The following is a 22,516-nucleotide window of genomic DNA, read 5'->3' as shown; positions in this document are numbered from 1 at the left end:
ATATATATGTATATATATTATACCCAAGTAATATAATATACAAAATATATGTAACTATATATTATATAATACACATACAGTATTTCTTAAAAAAGAAGAGAGAATTTTTAGCAGCTATGATAAAGCTCATATTATATATTGGCTGCTTATATTTATTTTGAATTTAATGTGAAAGTTCTTAGAGGAGGCTCAGAATTTGTTCTTATACTAATAAATTTAGAAAAAATCTTAGGCAAAATATAATCATGAAAATATGAATTTCTCTCAGGTAAATATTCAGTTGAATCTAGATGCTATTATTGTTATTATTATTCTTCAATGGATTCTAGCAAGTATTATTGCATTGCTATCTTGTTCCAACCTTTTGCTCAGATCTTGTTCAAGTATTTGCTTGGAAACTCAATCATTATGCCTCAAGAGCTTCCCAAATACTTCATTGGGACCACTTCTTTTGATGTTAAGGGCTTTGACCACCTGCCCCAATGCCCCAGACAACATTCTACATACAGCGTAACTGGTGCTAATTACCCTACTTCAAGTATTCATTTATCTGTAGAATTTTTCACCTTCTACCATATCACATAATTCATTTTTAATATCCCTCTTAATTATGTTCACCACTTCTCTTAACAGAGTGTAAGATTTATGGAACTAAATTTTTCTGTTTTCCTTACTTGTAAATTCATAAATAAGGTCTGAAATCTCATTAAATATTCCTAAATTTATGCTTGACTAAACAAATTTTAAAAGATATATATTTCTTATTGGTACCAAGTTATATTCACTATCCATTCTTGGAACTTCTATTAAATATACTTGAGATACAATCAGTATGCCAACAAAAAAAGCTACTGTGGATTAATGAGACAATGGCTGTTGATTTGTGAAGTCCTAGAAGTTTTCTTGTGATATTTAAGTTACTCTTTCAATGCTCTCTTTGTAGTACTCTCACTTGATTTAAGTATGTTTGATCCTGATTTTTATCCTATAATGTTAAATTCTCTATCTTGGAAATAAATGACTTAATCAATGTCACTGAGAAATTTTCTCAATGCCAAAAATCTAAACAAAATTTGTATGAATGGAAGTAAGGACTGAAACAGGTTATTGTTCTTTTTTTTTCCCTCCCTGATGGCCTCAAAATACAGATGAGTTTGTTAAATAAGTTTTCACCTACTATGAAGTACTCCATAGATAAGTCAATATTAATGTCATTTGACATTAATATTGCTTATGCCAATGGCAGGGAAGTGTTTAAAAATATTAATCTGTTGTATTTAAACAATTCTTTAAATATTATTAAAAGGTTGCATCACTGTCAAATTGATAACAATGCTTCACAGCATTAATTACAAGCTTTTGATTGGTAGCAAACAACTCACACATTGGCTTTGGTGTGAGATTCCTACTTTGGGTAGTGGGAGTAAACACCCATAAACAAAGCAATCATGTATTCTTTCATTGTCCTTTCAGGCAGAAGGTGGTGGTGGTGGTGGTGGTGTGTGTGTGTGTGTGTGTGTGTGTGTGTGTGTGTGTGTGTGTGTACGTGTGTTACATGTACGTGTGAATAGCTATTATCACCTTGTATGCACATGTAAATATACTCATAGATCAACTGCTTGGGAACCAGGTGTAACAATAATCTGCTTTAAACTCAAGTCACTCACCAGGATGTTGCTGTGGAAAACTTTTGTTTCATTTTAATAATCAGTCTTTGACTTGTGTACAAAGTTTATGAACTTGATGAATATCATAAAGAAAACCCTATCTCATGCCACTTGTTCTATTTCATGTCCAGTTTCAGCAAACTTGATTATGTGGTTTTGCAACTTGTAGACTAGAAACAGATGACAGTTAGTTGCAGGAAGAAATAGCTATTACTGTGTTCTGGGGGAAAAAAGAAAAGATGATAGCTGACTGAATAATTATCCCATTGGTTGAATAAAATGCTCACAGTAGTTATGGGCCATTTACTGTACAGCTAATAAATCTTATCTACTTGGCTAGTGTATGACTTCTGTCAGAACGTGTGGCTTTACTACATGAGAGTTGTGATCCATAAGATGCTTGAAGGAGGATCCTTATATTGTTCATGGATAAAATGTGGGAAGTAAAAACACTTGTGTAAAGTTTTTGGATGTCAAGTAATATACATTAAAACATGTTTTGTAATTTTAAGAAACTATGTCAATGGAGGTTATTACAGTTATTATTTCTATACTTCCACCTCTTGTTATTTGACACACTGATCCTATGTGAAAATAAGTTAAAATATGGTCTACTTATGAAATCTTTTAGTAAATTTCAGAAACAGCATTCAATGTAAATTTCTTTATATTTTATTCTTAATAATTTCCTGATTGATGCCGGGTGGTGGTGGCGCACACCTTTAATCCCAGCACTCGGGAGGCAGAGCCAGGCGGATCTCTGTGAGTTCGAGGCCAGCCTGGACTACCAAGTGAGTCCCAGGAAAGGCGCAAAGCTACACAGAGAAACGCTGTCTCAAAAAAACCAAAAAAAATAATAATAATAATAATAATTTCCTGATTGAGACATTCACAATGTCATTCAATATTTAAGTGTATTTCTGTCTTAGCAAAATGGAAAGACATTGAAAATGATAGAATTTCCAATGTTGTATTGACCAGGTTTAAAAATTTTGAGTCTATACCATTGTGAAACCATGTACTATGCTCCCAGAGCCAGGATATGATATTTTTGTAAAGACTAAGATATAAATTTAATTTGTATACAAGTTTCCATTTTCATTTCATTGTCATGTTTCTGTAAATCAGGGTCACCTTTCTTGGAAAGGTTATAGAGACAGAAGGAGATAAAAAGGTAAAACTGTAAGCCCACAGAATTGCTGGGATATGTTAGCTGGATCTCACCACTATGACATAGTATTTGGGAGAAATAAGTTGAAAGAGGAATTATTTATTTTTAAAATTGGTTTCAGATTATTCAGAGCGTGGTCAGTTAGACCTATTTCTTGGGTGAGAAGTGAGGCAGAAAATGCTGGTAGACAGGGTGTGGTGTAGTGAAGATGATTCCCTCATGGCAACTAGGAGAAGAGACCCAAACAGGACCAAGGTACAAACAAGAAGCCAGAACCAAGGTATCACCTTCAAAGGCACATCCTCACTCACCTCTTGCCCCTGCCCAGTATCAACTCATAATGTTTTGTTTAGTATGAACTCAGAATACATTATCCTGCTAATGAAATTGGTGCCTCTAGATCCTTTCCATAGCACTATAAACTGGGGTGGGGTGGGGGGGAGCCATCAGCACATGAGAGTTTTGTGGGACTTTTCATATCTGAAACAATGATATTTTATGCAGTTCTTATGATTGAAGTAGACCTGTCTCAACTATATTGTCTATTAAGATATATTAGCTAAGAACTTGACAAATAGAATACTGATTTTAATGAAAAAAGTAGAAGTTAGTAATTAAAATAAATTATAACCCATTTTGTTCGAAATCTGCATGTCAATCATCTTATTTAATGTCATCCATTCATGCACAGTAATAGAGTTTAAATGAGATATCTTCAGATGTTAAAGTTATTGTTTTCTGGAAATGGACAATGGATATATTTTAATAACAATAATGACAAAAGCAAGGGACATTGAGAGTATGTGTCAAAACATCTCCTGATACACAGAAATGCCTGTCCAGTGTCAGAACAGCACTAACAATTGCCAGAGGAGCAACAACAAATGAAATCATTTGCTAAGATGGAAAGATGTTTCAGCAGTGAATAGAGGATTTGGGGACAAATCTTTTTCTTATTTTAATTTTTTTATTCATCTATTTTATATCCCAGCTGCAGCCTCTCCCCATCCTTCCCTCCCATTACCTCCTCCTCTTCCCTGCCTCCCTGAGCTCCTCTTCTGTCTCTATCCAGGAAAAGGCAGGTCTCCCATGAGTATCAATAAAACATGGCATATCAAGTGGCAGTAAGACTAAGCTCCTCCTCGTGTATTAAGGCTGGGCAAGGAGACCCAGTAAGAGGATTAACTTCCCAAAACACAGTAAAGGAATCTGAGACAGACCCTGTTCCTGTTGTTAGGAGTCCCACATGAGGACCAAGCTTCCCAACTGTCACATATATGCAGATCCTGCATGAGAGTTAATATCATACAGGCTCCCGGCTGTTGGTTCAGCCCCTGTGAACCCAGGTTAGTTAATTCTGTGAGTTCTATTTTGGTGTCCTTGACCCCTCTGGCTCCTGCAATCCTTTCTCCTCCTCCTCTTCCTCCTCCTCTGCAGGATTCCCAAATGCTGTCTAGTGTTTGGCTGTGTGTCTCCGCATCTGCCTCTATCAGTGGCTGGATGACGCCTTTCTGATGACAGTTAGGCCAGGCACCAATCTGGTCACTGGAGATGGCCAGTTCAGTCCACTCATCTGCTGTTGCTAGGAGTTCCCTTGTGTCAGGCTTCCACCCAACACCACAATGCCCCCACCCCCAGCAGTCCCCCTCAGCATTCTCCACAACCCTGTGTCCTCCCCCCAACAGACTGGTCGTGTTCCCATCCCCACCTGTCCTCGGTCCACTCACAAAATCTCTTCTATTTCCCCTTCCCAGGGAGATCCGGGTGTTCTCCCACAAACCCTCCTTGTTACATAATCTCTCTGGGTCTGTGGATTATAGCATAGTAGCATAGTTATCCTTTATTTTACAGCTAATACTCACTTATGAGTGAATACATACCATGTTTGTCTTTCTGGGTCAGAGTTACCTTACTCAGGATGGTTGATTGTTTGTTTCTAACGCCATCCATTTGCCTTCAGATTTCCTAGTGTCCTTGTTTTTAACAGCTGAATAATAATACTTCATTGTGTAAATCTATCACATTTTGATATGGATAATTTTAGAAATACAATGTCTTCTGATCGTGGACTATTTCAGTATTTCTAATAAAATTTAAATCTAAAGCATTTTAATTATTGAGTTGATAAAGTCAAAGGTTATACACTTATGTTACCTTAACAAAATACTAATATTTTTATTAAAAAATAATTAATATTATCATTTCTTGTATTAACTAATAAAACCATCATTTTAACTAAATTTTTAAGTTTTAATAAAATTTACATAAATTAATTTTTTATAATGAAAATATTGAAGGAAAGTCTATATTTAAGAAATAAGCATGTGTGAATATTTTAAATAAGCACCGCTGTGTTAATTAGTTTCCACCTTTTATTGTAACATATTACCTAATAATTTGACAGGCAAGATACTGGCCATGCAAAAAAAGGAATATCTTGTGATAAGATAAATTAAGATAAATTGGAAACCATTCTGTTGGAAAACCAATATGTCTACTATTTCATTTAATATTATCCAATCAAGCATAATGATAGAATCTGATTATGAACTGACAATGGATGCATTTTAATAAAAAAAAATAATGGCAGCAAGGACCATTGAGAGCATGCTTAAACATCTCTTATAAATACATTTGACTCTGTCTCCAACCTTCATCCTCAGCTCAATTTGACAGGAGGCAATAATTTAATCAGTGGGGGATTGAGCTGCACAAGCTTGTTCCTGCATTGTTCAGTAGGACAGATGTCTTCAATTACTATGACAATGAGCACCTTAGATGAGTCAGAGGTAAAGTGTGTGGGATTTTAATTGAATTCTATCTGTATCAAATCAGTTGCCCTAAGCAAGCCAGGATGAATTGCTGGTGGAGAATCTCTCATGAAGTACCCCTGAAAGTCTTCTAGGGTAGCATGACTCAGAGAGATCTTGATTTGGGGCTGGTGACACTAATCCAGTTTGCAGAATCTAATCTTGTTCAGAAAAGAAGTACAGGTCTATTAAGCATTGCTGCTATAATCTATTTTCTTTATGCCAAATATCCATAAGATATATTTTATATAATAATGGCACATTATTTACATTTTAATCTATGAACATTTATTATCTTGTTCATTTCTAATCTATACCCTGAATTCAATATGATCCCTATGTGTCTACTTGAAATACCCAGCTATCTCTGAAGCCTAATATATCCCAGACAGAATTCTTGCTTCTTGATTTTCCTTTACAGATTGTCAGGAGGCCTAATTCAGTTGTAAGAGAGATGCTAGACACAGATAATTGAAGTACAAACACCAGCTTTATTGCTGATCGAATCTAGATGGAAGGACATGGCTTACTCATAGTGTCCCAGTGAGATTTCTTTGATATATCTGCTCCCAGTCTGAGCTGGAATCACCTGACCCAAGCCCAACCTGTATTTCACTGAAACACATCCCTGAGCAGCAGAGAGTATCCTTTCTCAAGCCAAGCAGACATAGACAACAGACTAGAGGCTGTTATCTACACACATTTAGCATCTTCTGATGTCAACAATCAGGAGAGCCAAGCCTCTTCCATAAATAGTAGGGATGAGGCTAGAATAGGAAGAAGAGTTTCTCTCATGGAAGTTTCTTAGCTTTGAAATGAGAATCTATGCAACAGCATGCCCTTCTGTCGCCCAGCAGAACTTATCTCTGTAAAGGGCCTTAATGTTCCCATAGTACTCTAGCCAAACACTAACAGCACCCTCCACTTCTCAACCATTCTTATCTTCAAAACACACACTGAACTCTTCTCTGCACTGGGAAGTATCAGGAATCTTGTGCTGACTATAATTTCCGCTCTTTATTTCCATATTCCTTGTGCTCTGCACAGGTTATCATGACAAAATCACGTCTCTTAAAACTTCCTGAGCAAAACTCATATGAACTCACAATGACCGAAGCAGCATTCACAGGGCTAGAACGGGTCTGTGCCAGGTCCTCTGTGTATAGAGTGTGGTTTTCAGTTTAGTATTTTCATGGAATTCATGAGAGTGTGAACGAGTAGATCTCTGATTCTCATGTCTTCTCTTGAGGCTTCTTTTCCTTCTGTTGGTTTGCTTTGTCCAATTGCAATGTGATGGTTTTTGTTTTATCTTATTATATTTTATTTTGTCGTGTTTGGATGTTATCTCTTAGAAGCCTATTCTTTTCTAATGAGAGACAGAAAGACAGCAGATCCAGAATGGAGGAGAGGTTGCCTTGTTTGTTTACTATCTTGAGGATAATTTGGAGCTTTGGTCTCAAATTTTATCTATGTCATCATGAAAGTTAGTAGCTGGTCCTGAGTTAGTAAACTCATGGGAGAGAAGTGAGATGAATGAATAAATCTGTGTATATGGGATGAAATTCTTGCAGGAGATGTGAACTGCCTGTTGGGATGATGTAAGCTGCATGTTGGGGGGCTTTATGTTTAATGGCACGACACATATGCGTGAGTAACTTATACTTTACTTTCTTCTGTCTGATATAATTTCACTATCAGTGCCTTAAAAGCAACCCCTTTTGTAAAATATTTTCAGTCATTTGGAGGTAACACTTAAGGGAACTCAATTCTGTTTTTAGTTGCATGAATGTAGCCTACGCATCTGCTCCATAGCTATGGGCGTGAATAAGACTTGAAAGATTGGTGTAAACATCAGTTTGGATTTAGACTTTGTTATGTCTGTGATTTCAGTGTAGATAGAGATAAGAACATTTTAGCCTTCAAAAAACTACACAGAGCTAAAGGTCGACTCAAAATTCACTGTGTGCTCACCATTTATCAGACACAACTATATACATCAAACAAGTTGAGTGCACAATGGAGATAATAAAAGTGGCTGTTTCTTCTTGACTAGTTGGGAAAACTCTTAAGATCTTTGCATGAGTCTTACATCCAAATTCTCTGATGTAGGCACAGTAGTTATTTTTCACTCGATCTTAGCTAGATGTCAAAGATGTGACATTTTTTATTCCCATGCTGATGAAGCAACTGAGTCATAGAGAGGTGAAAAATAAGTGAATCTGATGTCAAGTTTTAGAGACAAACTCAAATCCAGGCTTGCAACCAGAGCCTAAATTTTTTTCCTGTTAATATTTTTCCAAATAATTTTCAAGTACATGGGGGAATATTTGATGAAGCATCTATTGAGGTACTAGGGTCTTGTTTCTGTTCAAAACCAAGATTAATTCTGCACATATAAAAGACATCTGCCAGAATGGTGCATCTATGATCTAACCCCATAGAGGAGCTTGCTTTATTTTTTTTCTCTTTCTCTGTCTTCTGTATATCACACAGGGCATGGTATTGTGAATGCTCTGAGGGAGTGAGATTGGAAAAGGACACAATTATTTTGACTCTGCTACCAACCTATCCAACTACCACAAAGACAGGGTCCTCCTGGGACATGCAAGTCAACAAAAAATTTCTTAACTGTTAGATGGGTAGTTACCATTTGTAGATATGTCTGAGTGCCAAAACTATGGGCAAACTGGGAATTCAGTGGAAGAGTTCAAAAGAATAGCATAAAATGGGTTTGAATGGAACATGTATGATCCAATTAAAAGTCCTCATTGAGGAATTTCAGAAATATTTGGGAATACTGCAAGGAAATAAAATTTGGATTAGCTAATTAAAGGGACATTAATTTATAGACGATGGCTCATTTGTAGAATAACATGGGAGATTGTAAAATATTTTTAATCAGCCGGGCAGTGGTGGCGCACGCCTTTAATCCCAGCACTCAGGAGGCAGAGCCAGGCGGATCTCTGTGAGTTCGAGGCCAGCCTGGACTACCAAGTGAGTCCCAGGAAAGGCGCAAAGCTACACAGAGAAACCCTGTCTTGAAAAACCAAAAAAAAAAAAAAAATTTTAATCAAATTTGAAATCTGTTAATGGAATTAAATTTTTGTCAACTTGATATGTAGAATGGACATTTTGCAAATTGTCTTAGTCCTTAGGCACCAGAGAAAGCAAAAGGTAAAGGGCATGAAGCATAATAGAAGTAGAAAAAAATCAAGATAAGACTATCCCAAAGAGAGCAATGATTTTCAGATAAGCATTAATTTTAGTTAGTTACTAGAAAGATGTATTGAAAGCTATCTAAACCATACTTTTTATTTATTCCTATATGAACATACATGTTTCAAGTGAAAATAAAACTCACTAGAATCAGCTTTGGTGTTCATTTAGATATCTGTAAGCTATCTATATCTTGACTTTTTGGAAATTAACTTAGATTGCATATTGTATTAAAATGTTTTTAATTTAAAATATTTTATTAATTATTTAGAATTTCATACACTGCATTTTAGTCATGTGTGGTCTACTCTTCCACACCCCTTTGCAGTCTTCTAGCACAACCACCCAGGACTCCATACCTTCCTAACTTTGTATTTTCATTCTTATCTTTTGCTTATTATTATTATTATTATTATTATTATTATTATTTTTGTTTTTTTCGAGACAGGGTTTCTCTGTGTAGCTTTGCGCCTTTCCTGGAACTCACTTGGTAGCCCAGGCTGGCCTCGAACTCACAGAGATCCGCCTGGCTCTGCCTCCCGAGTGCTGGGATTACAGGCGTGCGCCACCACCGCCCGGCGTTATTTTTTGTTTTGTTCTAAACAAATCACGTTAATTAGTACTATGTCTAATTAGTACATACTCTCTTGGATGTGTGGCTTTCAACTGGAGAGAGTTATATCCACAAGAAGCCATACCTTTGAAGGAAATAACTGTCCTCCCAGCAGCCATCAATTACCAATGGCTCTTTTGCTATGGGAGGGCTCCATTACCAGCTTCCCTCTTACATGCTTAGATACTCTCTGATGTAAGCTTGTACAGGTCTTGTCTATACTGTCACAACCACTGGGAGCTCATCATGCAAAACTGCCCAATATATCTGGAAACTGCTGTTTACCTGAAATCATTCACTGCCTCTACCTCTTATACTATTTCTACTCCCTTTTCTGCAAATGCTCCCTAAGCCCTGGGAAGAATGAATGTGATATAGACGCCCCACTGATGGCTGAGTGCTCTACCATCTCCTGTTCTCTGCACCTTCATCAGTTGTAGGTAGGCCCCTCAGTCTTTTTTCATTGGAGAAAATAAAAACCCAAACCCGAAACCAATCAAACAACAAACAACTTTCTGATGAGGTGTAAGAGATGCCTAATGTAAGGGCGTAGTGAGAAGTCCTTAGGAATCAGTTTAATTCTGGTGTCCACTTGTAGAGTAATAGTAGTAAATTCTGCCCTAGGGCCTATGGTCTGTTACTGGTGTTGGCTCTTATTTCCAATAACTGTACCAGATTTGGGTTTTACCTTATGGAACAAAGCTTAAATCCAATCAGAACGTGGTTGGTTATTCCTATAACAATTGTGCCAGTGCATATATAGCAGATTCTTATTGTAGTTGGGCTTGTTTAAGCTAAGCTCTGAATTTTGAGCGCGATCTCTCTCTCTCTCTCTCTCTCTCTCTCTCTCTCTCTCTCTCTCTCTCTCTCTCTCTCTCTGTGTGTGTGTGTGTAATGTAATAATCCTGTTTAGGGTCCAGATATCTATAGTAGCTCATTCTTTATAATTTGACTACTTTGTAAGTGTTTGTATTAGCTGCCATTTACTGCAAAAAGATATCTTTCTGATGAAAACGGATAGCCACATTAATTTGTGGGTATATAAAGGTAATCATTGAAAAGGCATTAGTTATCTCCTGTGTAGCAGGCCTTAAATCCAATCAGAAAGTAGTTCCCATAATGTTCATACTGCTATTGCACTAATGGGTACTCTTTTCCATGCCAGTCGTTATTGTAGCTTGATAAGACTGTTAATGACTTTTTTTTCTCTCAGAAGCTTGCATAGCACCTTTCAGCATTATAAGAACCAGACAGAAGAGAGGAAGCTTTCAGGTCAGTTGTAGCTTCATTTATCCATATTGTGGCAAAGCATATGGTGTCTTGAGCAATAGGCTCTTACTGTTGAATTCTGGTGGAGAACCATGAGCAATGACAATAGCCTATACTGTTATTTGGGCCTCTGGTACTTCCCTGACTGGCAACTCATGGGAGGCTTTACAATACCATACACACTGGACTTTTTATTTAAAAACCTGTGGTTTCTAGTAGGAACCGTATATTGCACATGTAGTATCACTCTGCAAAACCCATGTTATCTCATAGATTCTTTCAGTATTTTAAGATCTGTAATTTAGACCCAGTTTGAAGAATTCTCATAGAAGTGTTACTGGACTGGTTTAATCTATCTGGAGGTAGTAGTCTGATAGAAGTCACTGGAAAATCACAACTACTCATTGCATAGGCTTAATTGTACCAGAAGAATTGTGAGAGTATTCCAGTGCTTATCCCTAACCAGGAAGAACCCTTTCCTGAATCAATATGGACCATGTGTCAGAGAACTACCTATAATATTGGTGTGACTGTGCTTGGAAGGCCTAGAGTATAGACCTTCTTTCCTGTGAGGAATCATAGATGGAGCACATGTCCTGAGTGGGTAGGCAAATGCTATAGACAGATAACTCTAGGATCAAGCAGCTTCTGGCCTGAATATTAAGTACACTAGAAAGTAAAGCCAATTAGAACAGCTACACTGAGACACTCTCAGCAGTAAGCATAGGTATAAAATATTTGTTAGCTGCTCACTGAAGAAAGAAATAATAATCAGCTTTCCTCCATGAGGAAACACATACAAAACCCACCTTCTCTGAGTAAAGCAAAAGTACTATTTGAATATGTATCTTTGGCCACACAAATAATGGTAAGATCAGTTTCCAGAGTCAGCACTCTGCAGGACTGATTTTTATCCACATGGTTTCAGCCCAGTTTGTGAACAGGATGGTTGGGCCATTTCTTCACTTTAAGCCGTATTACACAGAATTATGTGAACCCTGTGATTCAGCTGACCACATCGATGCTGCATAGCCACTGGCTTGTTCTACATCCTCTCTTTTAGCCTGATTGACTTTTATCATTTGAAAGGTGAGATGTTGGAGAAAACTGATAATTTTTGTCATGTGAACTACCCTTGAGAAACAGAGCTTTGCCTTGTTGAGGATTCAACTCCAAATGAGGCTATCTTACAAGCTTTGCTTCTTCTGGAGCCATCTTAGTTATAAAAAAAAAATCAGCTGGTTAAAGTGGCTGTCATCTGTAGTCATAGTACATCATAGTAGTACTTATAAGTAGTACTTAGGATCCCTGGGATTTTGAGAGGAGCAGGGCCTGTAATTTCCTGGCCAGCCTGTGCCACATTGTTTGATGCTGTCTGATGAAACACATGCCCTTTCTAAAACCAACCAAACCAAACCACTAATCAAAAGTGACAGCAAAGCGTTAGCACGAACAGAATGATTCTTCTGGTGAAATATGGATGCTTTCTATATGAGCATTCCATAAATATGCATCATTAGCCAATTCCGGTATTTCTAGTCAAGGAAATATTAAAGTGTTTACATATTTCTCCCTTAACAGTAACTTCTAATTTTCTTCAGTTGGTAACATCATAGATGCTCTTTACGTATTACACCTTATCCTTTCACGTAATCCTGCAATGAGGAAATCTAAGTATCATTAAGGTTAAAGTATTGTTCCAAATGCATTGAGCTGGCAAGTACCCAGATGAAAATTTGAAACGAGATCTACCAGTTCTGATTCTAGTTTCAGTCTGTTAATGTTTTAAGCTAGCTTTTCTCTTCTTCCAAGGCACCGATTATGTCAAAATATGCAAATATGGGACTCACTGGATCAGAGACCAGTCAGGAAGAAAGGAAGGAAGAGATGAGAGGGAGGGAAGGAGAGGCGGCAAGAAGGAGGAAGGAAGGGAAGAGAATAATAAGCAAAGGAAATCGGTATTACTTAAGTGATTTCAAGGGCCTGTGAGGAGCTGTTTGAGGCTTCATATTTCTTTGTATTATAGATGGTAAGGGAAAGATTAAATACACCCACTTCAATTCATGAGAATAAAATACATTTTCAAGAAAGCTCTTTCCACCCATAGCAACTTTATGATTCCATTATTCAGATCGTTTTATTTTCAATCTGCTTCCTTGTTCATAAGGGTTCATAATTATGAATTTTATTTCAATACACCTGAAGAGAAATGTATTAAGATAATCCACACCATCTAGATTTTCATTTCTGAAAGAGATATAAGTCTGTGCATAAAATAATTAAATATAACAGGTAAATTGGCTCCCATTTCATAGAAGGAGCTAACAGGCCACGTGTGCCTTTTTCTTTAATGTACACCAGCTTTCATCTTTGAAATGTAACCATAACTTAGTCCCAGAACTACAGCCCATTACTAGGAAGTTGGAACCAGCCAAAATTTCTTTAAACTAGCTTTTTAAAAATATGTACCTAAGGGAAAGATGGCTTTGAAAAGTATAAATGTGGCATGATAATTCACACACACACAAAAAAATGCTGTCTTCAGGCCTTCCAAATGTATTTACACAGTTTGTATCCAGGAAAGAATCAGGAATAATTTAGACCTTCACCTGCCAGATTAATAAAATATAGGAAATAATTAGAAAAAAAATCCCTCCAAACACAATCCATTAGTGCAGATAACAATAATCTTCAATAGAATTCTGATAACAAAATATGGTAATACACAGAGAATTTTAAATGCAAGTTCAAAAACAGGTACAAGCATGTATGCTGTCGTAGTTGGGGTTTCTATTGCTATGAAGAGACACAGCAACTCTTATAAAGGAAAGACATATAATTGGGGTGGCTTATATTTTAAGAGCATTAGTCTGTTATCATCATGGTGCAACATGGTGGCACGCACGTAGACGTGGTGCTGGAGTTGAGAGCCCTACATCTTGATAGGCAGACAACAGTAAGTGAAGTGAGATACTGGGTGGTATCTTGAGCATATATGAGACATCAAAGCCTACCTCCACAGTGACACACTTCCTCCAACAAGACCACACCTACTCCAGCAAGGCAAGGCCACACCTCCAAATAGAACCACTCTCTTTGGGGGTCATTTTCTTTCAAAATATGACATATGCCAAATAGAGACATCAGTGTTTTGGTAGGTTAATTGTGCTGAAACTAGATTTCTGTTAGTAATTACTACAGATATCTGAGAACGTAATGAATTTATTATACATGTGCACTCTTAAATGTTTTGTCTTTATTAGCATCAATATCATTCACGTTATTAATTTCATATCCAATGTACTTTTAATTTAATATTATGAAAAATATTTTGCATAAATATGATTGAATGATATTTTCAACAGTTACAAAATTTTATTTTTTGTAAAGAACATAATGATAGACCACTGCGTAATAGTCTTTGAAGAAATGTTTAGTAATATTTAAAAGTTACTAAGACAAAACAAACATTTATTCAAAATTGGTGCAGTTTGTTTTAAAATCTAGTATAGAAATTTAGATATATAATGAGTTACATTATCATGCCATTGGCACTCTTTCATGGGCCCTTATGAATGACTACTATTAGATACTTATAGGAGAACTTTTGGAATTTGCTTAGTTTCTAGGAATATATCCTAAGAATTTGGAAGGTCAAATGTAACTCCTTTCTATTCATCTTAAATTTGAGTATTTAGAGGAGCACTGATGATTTAACTTTTGTTTGTTTGGTCCCAGTGTTGAGAGTTTAACTCAGGCTTTGTACATCCAAAACAACTATCTTACCACTGAAGTGTATTCCCAGGCTCATTGAACTGTTTTGTAAACCATACATTCAAAACTTGAAGACATTTCTCAGAGAAATATAAAATGTCATTTTCAATTCTGTTCAAATTTCAAAGGACAAAGAATGTGATTTAGAGGCATGCCAGTCCAGTGAGATTCTATGGGACTACCAAATATTTAGTCGCAAATGGGGTGACCAGAGTTCAATTGCTTTGAGTACCAAAAAATAAGTGAAAAATTTCCTTAAGTATTTAAGTAAAACTTCTTGACTCTTACTTCCTTAAATATATGGAAAATTTTTCAAAGAAAGAAAAGCCCCACTCTATGGTTATAGCAGAATGTCATTAGGAGTCATTTTATTGCTATGTTCCTTAAGCAGAACAAGAGTATTTTGTTTTTCCTTAGGCCCTTGGACTATCCATCCTCAGGTTCTTTGAAACTGAGCTGTGTCAGGCATGGGTTCCATCTAATGGAGTGGGCCTTAAATCCATTCAGGGAATTTAGCTACTCTCCAATGGACTCTAACAGGGTATATTGTTATTAACCACAGCCCATGGTAGGGCCTATGCCAAGCAGTGGATAGTCAACACAAAATTATCTCACTAGTATTTTTGTGGACATTTGTCTTGTATTATTTTGTTTAAGTATTTATTTTGTTGTTATTGTCATACCAGTATTTTCCTTGTATATTATGGTGTCCAATCTATGGATTAGTGTGTGTGTGTGTGTGTGTGTGTGTGTGTGTGTGTGTGTGTTCTTCTTTTATTTATTTATTTTTTGCCTCTTTGTTTTCTAAAGGGAGAGAGAGGAAAAAAAGAATTTAATAGAATTGGTTGGATTGGGAGGTGGGAAGAATCTGGGAGGAGCTGGTAGAAGGGAAGTATGATCAGGATATATTGTATGCAAAATTTATTTTAAAAGGAAAGAAGAAAGGAAAGAATGAAGGGAGGAAGGAAGGAAGGAGGGAAGGAAGGAAGGAAGGAAGGAGAGAAAGATTATTGAGACATGAGCATGGTAGCACATGCCTGTAATCCCAGCACCCAGGATACTGCACAAGACCAGGTCAGTCTAGCATACACATACAGTAAACTTAAGATCAGAGTTAGGACTATTTAAGTTCTCTCTCTCTCTCTCTCTCTCTCTCTCTCTCTCTCTCTCTCTCTCTCTCTCTCTCTCTCTCTCTCTTCTGTGTGTGTGTGGTGTGTGTGTGTTCAAGCAAATATATTATTGATTTTGTGTTTATGAACTGAGAAAAAAGAAGTTCATAAAACTTCTAGCCTTCAATTGCTTGTGATTCACTGGTAAGTAAACATTTGTGTGATAGGTGAAGAACTGTACAGATTTATATGGCAGGACACAGGCTTCTGTGCCTTTTGGGTATACAATGGATTACTTTAAAACAATCACCAAGCCAGGCGGTGGTGGCGCATGCCTTTAATCCCAGCACTCGGGAGGCAGAGCCAGGCGGATCTCTGTGAGTTTGAGGCCAGGCTGGGCTACCAAGTGAGTTCCAGGAAAGGCGCAAAGCTACACAGAGAAACCCTGTCTCAAAAAACAAAAAAACAAAACAAACAAACAAACAAAAAAAACAATCACCATACATAGGGAATGACATCTTATAAATTATCTTTGGCATAGAGACTTACTAGCCCAAGTGTCATAATAGAACTATGGGTCATCAGGACTTTCTGGGAGACAAGACACCCACTTCTACGGTGTTTTCTAAGTACAGATAGATATTTGACAAACTCTGAGTGAATACAGACCCTGAGAGTAACTTTTCAGCTTTGAGTTTTCCATCTAAGTTCTTGAAAGGCCAGTCCTAGAGTCCTCTTCAGCCTATGATAAGTTTCAATCCCATCATCTCCTGCACGGCCATTGCAGTGTCTAAATGTAATTAATTGAATGAATGTTTTTAGTAATTTAGTGAATTAATGTTGTTCTAAATGACAGCTTTATCTTATATTAAATTAGACCTTCTTGAAAATGACCACTGACATGAATATAAATGCAGTATTACACACTTATTTAAGTTTTGCTTGTGTGTGTGTGTGTGTGTGTGTGTGTGTGTGTGTGTGTTTAGTAGCTTGAAGTCATCTTCAGAAAATATTAAATGAATTTCCAGACATATCAAAACTCAAACTTTAAAATTTCAACTCTGCTAACTATTGTGATGAATTCTCGCTGTGTGCCCCTTAACATCACCCGTGCAGCAAATCATGCTTCTGTCCAGCATCACCATGCTGTATATCTTAACCTCCTGTTAGTAGCTCACATGATTATCAGACTCACTGCCAGGACACTGCAGTGTTTATATTTATGTTAAGTTACACATTTTAAATAATGGATTCAAGGTTCAAAGCAATAATACCTGAGTTAAAATATTCCAAAGCAGACATGTGAAATGCTTCTTTTAAAGAAAGGATGAAAGCTCTGGACTTAGTACGAAAAGTTTTAAAAATTGTATGCAGAATTAGACAGAGCACACTATGTCAGGAATACCTCGATTTGTAGATTTCAAACATTTAAACTAGTTTGACCATCATATTTTAGGCTATAAAAAAAACCCTACACGATTAGTGCTCAGCTAGGATGGAAGAACCATTATACTTAACAATGGATATAAGGGGAAATGTGGTCTTTACAGGATTTGGTAGCCACCAACTACATTAAAAAAGCAAATTCCCCAAAGATACAGTACACTACTATAATAACATACTAACTTCTTAAATTAAGAAATAGATCCTGTATAATGGTTATGCAGTGTAATTCTGAAATATTTGTAATATCTTCTTTGGAATTTTCTGTTTGCTAGTTATACTAGAGTCCTACATTTTAGTAAAATGGCAGAAACTAATAATGCTGTTTAAATCTTTCTGAGACATCAATAGAATAAACAGCAAAATAATGAATTAATAATTATTTAAATAGAAATAAAGCAATCATTTATGAGCCATTTGCTCCAGAAGCACTCTTCTTTCTTTTTTTCATTAGAGAAAATATTTTCCTCTTTTCAAGTAGAATCTGAATTTCAAGGCCAATTTTTCTTGCTGGTATGAACAACAAGCTAACCCTATTCTTGTTGCTAGGAGCTAAAATTCTCAAATAATATCAGATATCTTAACAGAATAAATTAAATAGAAAAATAAGCTAATATGTATTATCTCTCAAATGGAAGGTAAAAGATCTTTTATGCTATATTATTACATAGTCTTATACTTAAGCTTGACTGAATTAAAACTGAAAAAAAAAGGAAGGCTTTTCCAAATGTGCTGTTTTTTAGCATGGCTATATAATTATATGTATAGATGGAATTATTTTAAGACACATTAGTCCAATTATTTTAAGAATGAAAGGAAGACTATGCAGTGGCTTATCCATAAAGGGAATATGAGCTACTCAAACTGTGAAATTGTTAACTATGCAGAGTTCGGATAGACTGTTGAGCGCATTCCAGGAATTAAAATGCAGGCTCCTCAGAGGTCCCTTCAGACACAGAATCTTTCTCTTAGGGTTGATTGTCTATCTAGTTTTCATTCAGCTGCTCTTCATTCTATCTGGGAACCTCTTACCATCTTCACTAGATGGTGGTTACAGCCTCCAGTGATATGTTGAACTAAGTGGATGGGCATGAGCTTCTAAAATTGATAATCTCTTAAATAAATGCATATTAATGAAGATATTTTAAAACTTTTACCTCAAGAAGGACAATTATGTAGTTTATAATAGGGTGTGTGAAATGCAAAGAATACATATGACTCTAGGAACAAGCCTGTAGCCTGTTAATGTGGTTCTCAAATCTACTTTGAGGATAATTTATGCCTAATTATAGTTTTGAGAGGAAGGAGGGTATATGGAAAGGTAAAGGGGATGAAATTAAAGGGAGAAATCATACAATTATATTATAGTCTCCAAAAATAAAATAAAAAAATTAACCAATAATATTTTGATTGGTGTGGGAAAAATTTCAATTTTCATCTTTAATTCTTCTTCTGCCCCTCCCCTACTCCTTTTGATATCCTTTATGTTGGTTATCAGGTTTTACATTTAGCAGTTAAGATATTTGGTGTAAGAAGTACAGTTAGTTAGCTTTTGAAGTTTCTTTTTCAACTATGCTTTTTAATATATTATGCCTTTATTAAAATTTGAAGCAGTCTATGATAAGATATAAAAGTGAAAGAAAATAACAAAAATTCATAATAATAAAAAATAACAGAAATTTAATAGATTCATTAGTAACCATTCTATAGACAAAAAATTGAGAAACAGAAATATACTTAAGGTTATTTGATGGGTGACAAGACCAGAATCCATGTAGCTCATGGCAGAGAGATCACGGCTTTAACTTTGCTTTCTGAATTATTTCAAAGTATATCACTAATTGTAAGAAATTAGAGACATGATGCTCAGAATTAAGTTGCTTAATTTGAATTTGAAAAAAATTCCACAGTAATTTTTTTAAAATCTCAGAAAGCTTCGAGAACTAAACTTAAATGTTTTATTTTAACACCATATTATGTAATTTTTGTAATATAACATCAAAATATGACATAGTACATTGAAAGTAATACAGAAAGACTCCTGGTATGGAGCTTTGTTCTCCACACACGTCTGTATTCATGTATACACACAGTCTCTACACACTAGAACACACATAAACACACTCCACACAAATAAAATATGATCCTTATCCAGGGAATCGATATCTTGTCTAAACATGCTTTGGTATTTGAGGCTGGAAATACTCACATTTATAACATTTTGTTAGTGTGGTAGGTTATAAGAAGAAGTTTTCTGTTTTTTATGTATTGGATTTTTAGTTAGGTTCATTCTCCACTCCTTAGAAATGCTAATTATTTTTCAACAAGAGGACAATGTTTTCATTTAGTCCACAAATTTTTTGTCAATATTGTTGAAACATTTATAAGTACAACCCAACATGTAACAATTCATTCTTAGTCTGAAGAATTATCATTTCCTTTCTTTGAAAAGTAGCTGATAATTTATTACTTCAAATTAATGGCAGGGCATTTTGCCCCTTGATGTTTTAGTATACAAAGGTCAACTCTTCACCAGCTTCCTTTGAATTACAAAGATATGTAAAGTAGCATATTGAAAATTCCCTGAATGCGACAAGTTCTAATATTATATTTTTATGAAAACAGACTGACATAATCAGGATTGACATTTTCTGACTCATTTATGAAATGATAAATAGGTTAAAATAAAATCACATCACAGCTCTTTTCTGTTTTTTCATTTTGTTTTGGTTTTTGTTTGTTTGTTTTTGTTTTTCTAGTAAGTGAATCGTGTGTCCAATCTCAAAACAGAATTGACACCAGGAATACAAACCCCATAGGACCCTAAATGTTTCTGTCTTTACTTCAAATTTGCTAATTCTTATAATTTTGTTGTTATTGTTGCTTTGAACAGTACAGATAGTGCTTAGCTGCCATATTTTCTTTGTAGGGCAGACAAACGATGATTATCAGGGATTACTACAGCATCATTGAACATCTGAATCAAAACAAAACTCAGCTCTGAAAGTTCATTGACAATGGACTCTGGCTTCGCTCATGAACTCATGATTGTCTATTTCTGAGATCTACCATGGGATAGCAGAATTTCCACAATCTCTTGTTCTTCTTCAGCACTGAGAATTGTCAGATGCCAAATATTGGCAAGATAATAGTAGCAGTGATAATGTTTGGAAACTGATATTATGCATGCAATCATGTTTCACATCACTTACATGTTAACTTACCACAGCACTGTATGTGCTTAAATTTAAATCAGAATTCCTATCCCCATAGTCTATCCCTAAAACAGACATTTTTTTCCACAATTGTATCTCTAAAGAATTCAGCAGTATAACTACATTTTATGTCTTATTAATTTTAGACTCTTCAAAACCAAGTTGAACACTAGCTGATATTTAAACATATTATCAAAAGAATTAACTAGTCTTTTTTTATGCTGCTACCAGGTTCCTAAAATAAAATAGTTCTGACCTTATCAGGTTTGGATGTCATATTGTAACATGACATTTCAGGCTTCTGAAAATAACTGCTATGCTGTTATTTTTTTAAGTTCCATACATAATATACAATGGAATAAGGACTTATTTCATCAAAATTAAACTCTCTGATAATGAATCATGGAAATTTAACTATTTGACTTTGGTTAACTTATTTTGTCATTAGAAATACTTCTGTAATAGTGGTATAGCCTAGGTTGATTCTACTACCACTGATGTCACCATAGATTTAATTATGCTTTTATATTTAAGCTTAAGGTATTGTGGAAAAGAGGAGAGATATAGATGAAACAATTTCTAATGTTTATTTAGAAATTATAAAATATGGTGCAGTATTCTAAGAAGTATATGCCCATGATATGTATGCTTTCTTCAGTCCCTAGTATCAAATAGCAATGCCTATTGTATTATTCTCTATTGAAGTCCATGGTAATTCTTTTGTAACCTCCAGAACTGCGCAGCTGTTAGAGTGAAGCTGTGCCTGAATCCTCTTATCATATAGCAAAATTATGGAATATTCCAGAACACACTGTATCTATCTATAGTGTTCCCTTGATATTAGTCCATAGTGTTCCCTTAATACTAGATAAAGTATCCTGTCTTTGTGGGCTGTAAATTGTTCTTGGCAGTTCTATAGCATGCATTTCTGCTCCTAGGGAGTAGGAAAGATGGATACATATTGATCAAAATTTAGTGGTTGTGCTATAACTCACAAGTTGATACCCTGGGGATATATAAATGAAACAGTCAGAGTTTCCTATGCTGTATGATGATGTAGATTTATTAAATTAGGAGGTTGTAAAATTAGAACAGGGACTCTCTTTTATGTTAAAAATATGAATATGCAGGTATAATTGCCGTATTTTAAAATGCATGTTTGGGAAAGGTGCTGACAGGAGATTGCTCTTAGAATGTACTTTATCAGGAGCCAAAGTCTCACAACCATGAGGGCCATGAGCAGATCTAGTGGGGGAGAGCAGTAAGAGAGATCCAGCACCATGCCAGGGCCAGCATGGTGGCCTTGATTAGAGAGAAAGTGTGCCTCCCTTTTAAACCTGGAGCAGAGCAACTTTAGAGAGATGGCTGCCCTTCCTAACATGATGCAATCTAAAGAAAGGAGCCTCCAAATTCCCCGAACAAACGATTTCTGACCCTTAGAGGTTTTCAGGGGGTGGCAGAAAATTCTACACCATGTGACTTAGTGGACCTAGCCTATCTGCAAGGAAGCAAGCAGTAGGTAGCACTACAAACCTATTTTGCAGTTGCAAAGGGGACAGAGTGACTTACTGTAGCTGAGTTTTCCTGGTCCTGCCTGGGCCACAGTCAGGACAAATCTCTCTCACCTGTCACTCCCACAGCCTCTCAGACTTGACCAAGTAAACACACAGAGACTTATATTACTTATAAACTATATGGCCGTGGCAAGTTAGCAACTTCTTGCTAACTGTTTTTATATCTTAAATCAACCCATTTCTATTAATCTATAAGTTGCCACGTGGCTTGTGGCTTACCAGTATCTTAACATCTTTTCATGGCAGGAGGCTGGCAGCATCTCCCTGACTCTGCCTTCCACTTCCCAGAGTTCTCCTCTCTCCTTTTCCCGCCTATACTTCTGGCCTGGCTACTAGCCAATCAGTGTTTTATTTATTAACCAATCAGAGCAACACATTTAACATACAGACCATCCCACAGCAACTTACTCTTCCCTTTGAGACTTAAGTCTCAGCAGATTGTCAGGTCTTGTTCTAAGTGACAGAATGCAGGCGACAATAACCTGATTTCTGGGAGAGAAGGGCAGTTATTGAGTCTGGGATCTACCAGTAATATAACATCCGTATTTCTAAATATTATGTGTAAACAACATTACGATGATGGCTTCATCATTTGGGAAAGGTCTGTGTCTAGCAAAGTCAGAATCGGAACATTGTGTGAATTCTGTCTGTAAAA

Source organism: Peromyscus eremicus, chromosome 17 (genome assembly GCF_949786415.1).
Source record: "Peromyscus eremicus chromosome 17, PerEre_H2_v1, whole genome shotgun sequence".
Lineage (NCBI taxonomy): Eukaryota > Metazoa > Chordata > Mammalia > Rodentia > Cricetidae > Peromyscus > Peromyscus eremicus.
Note: the sequence above shows the minus strand (reverse complement) of the source record.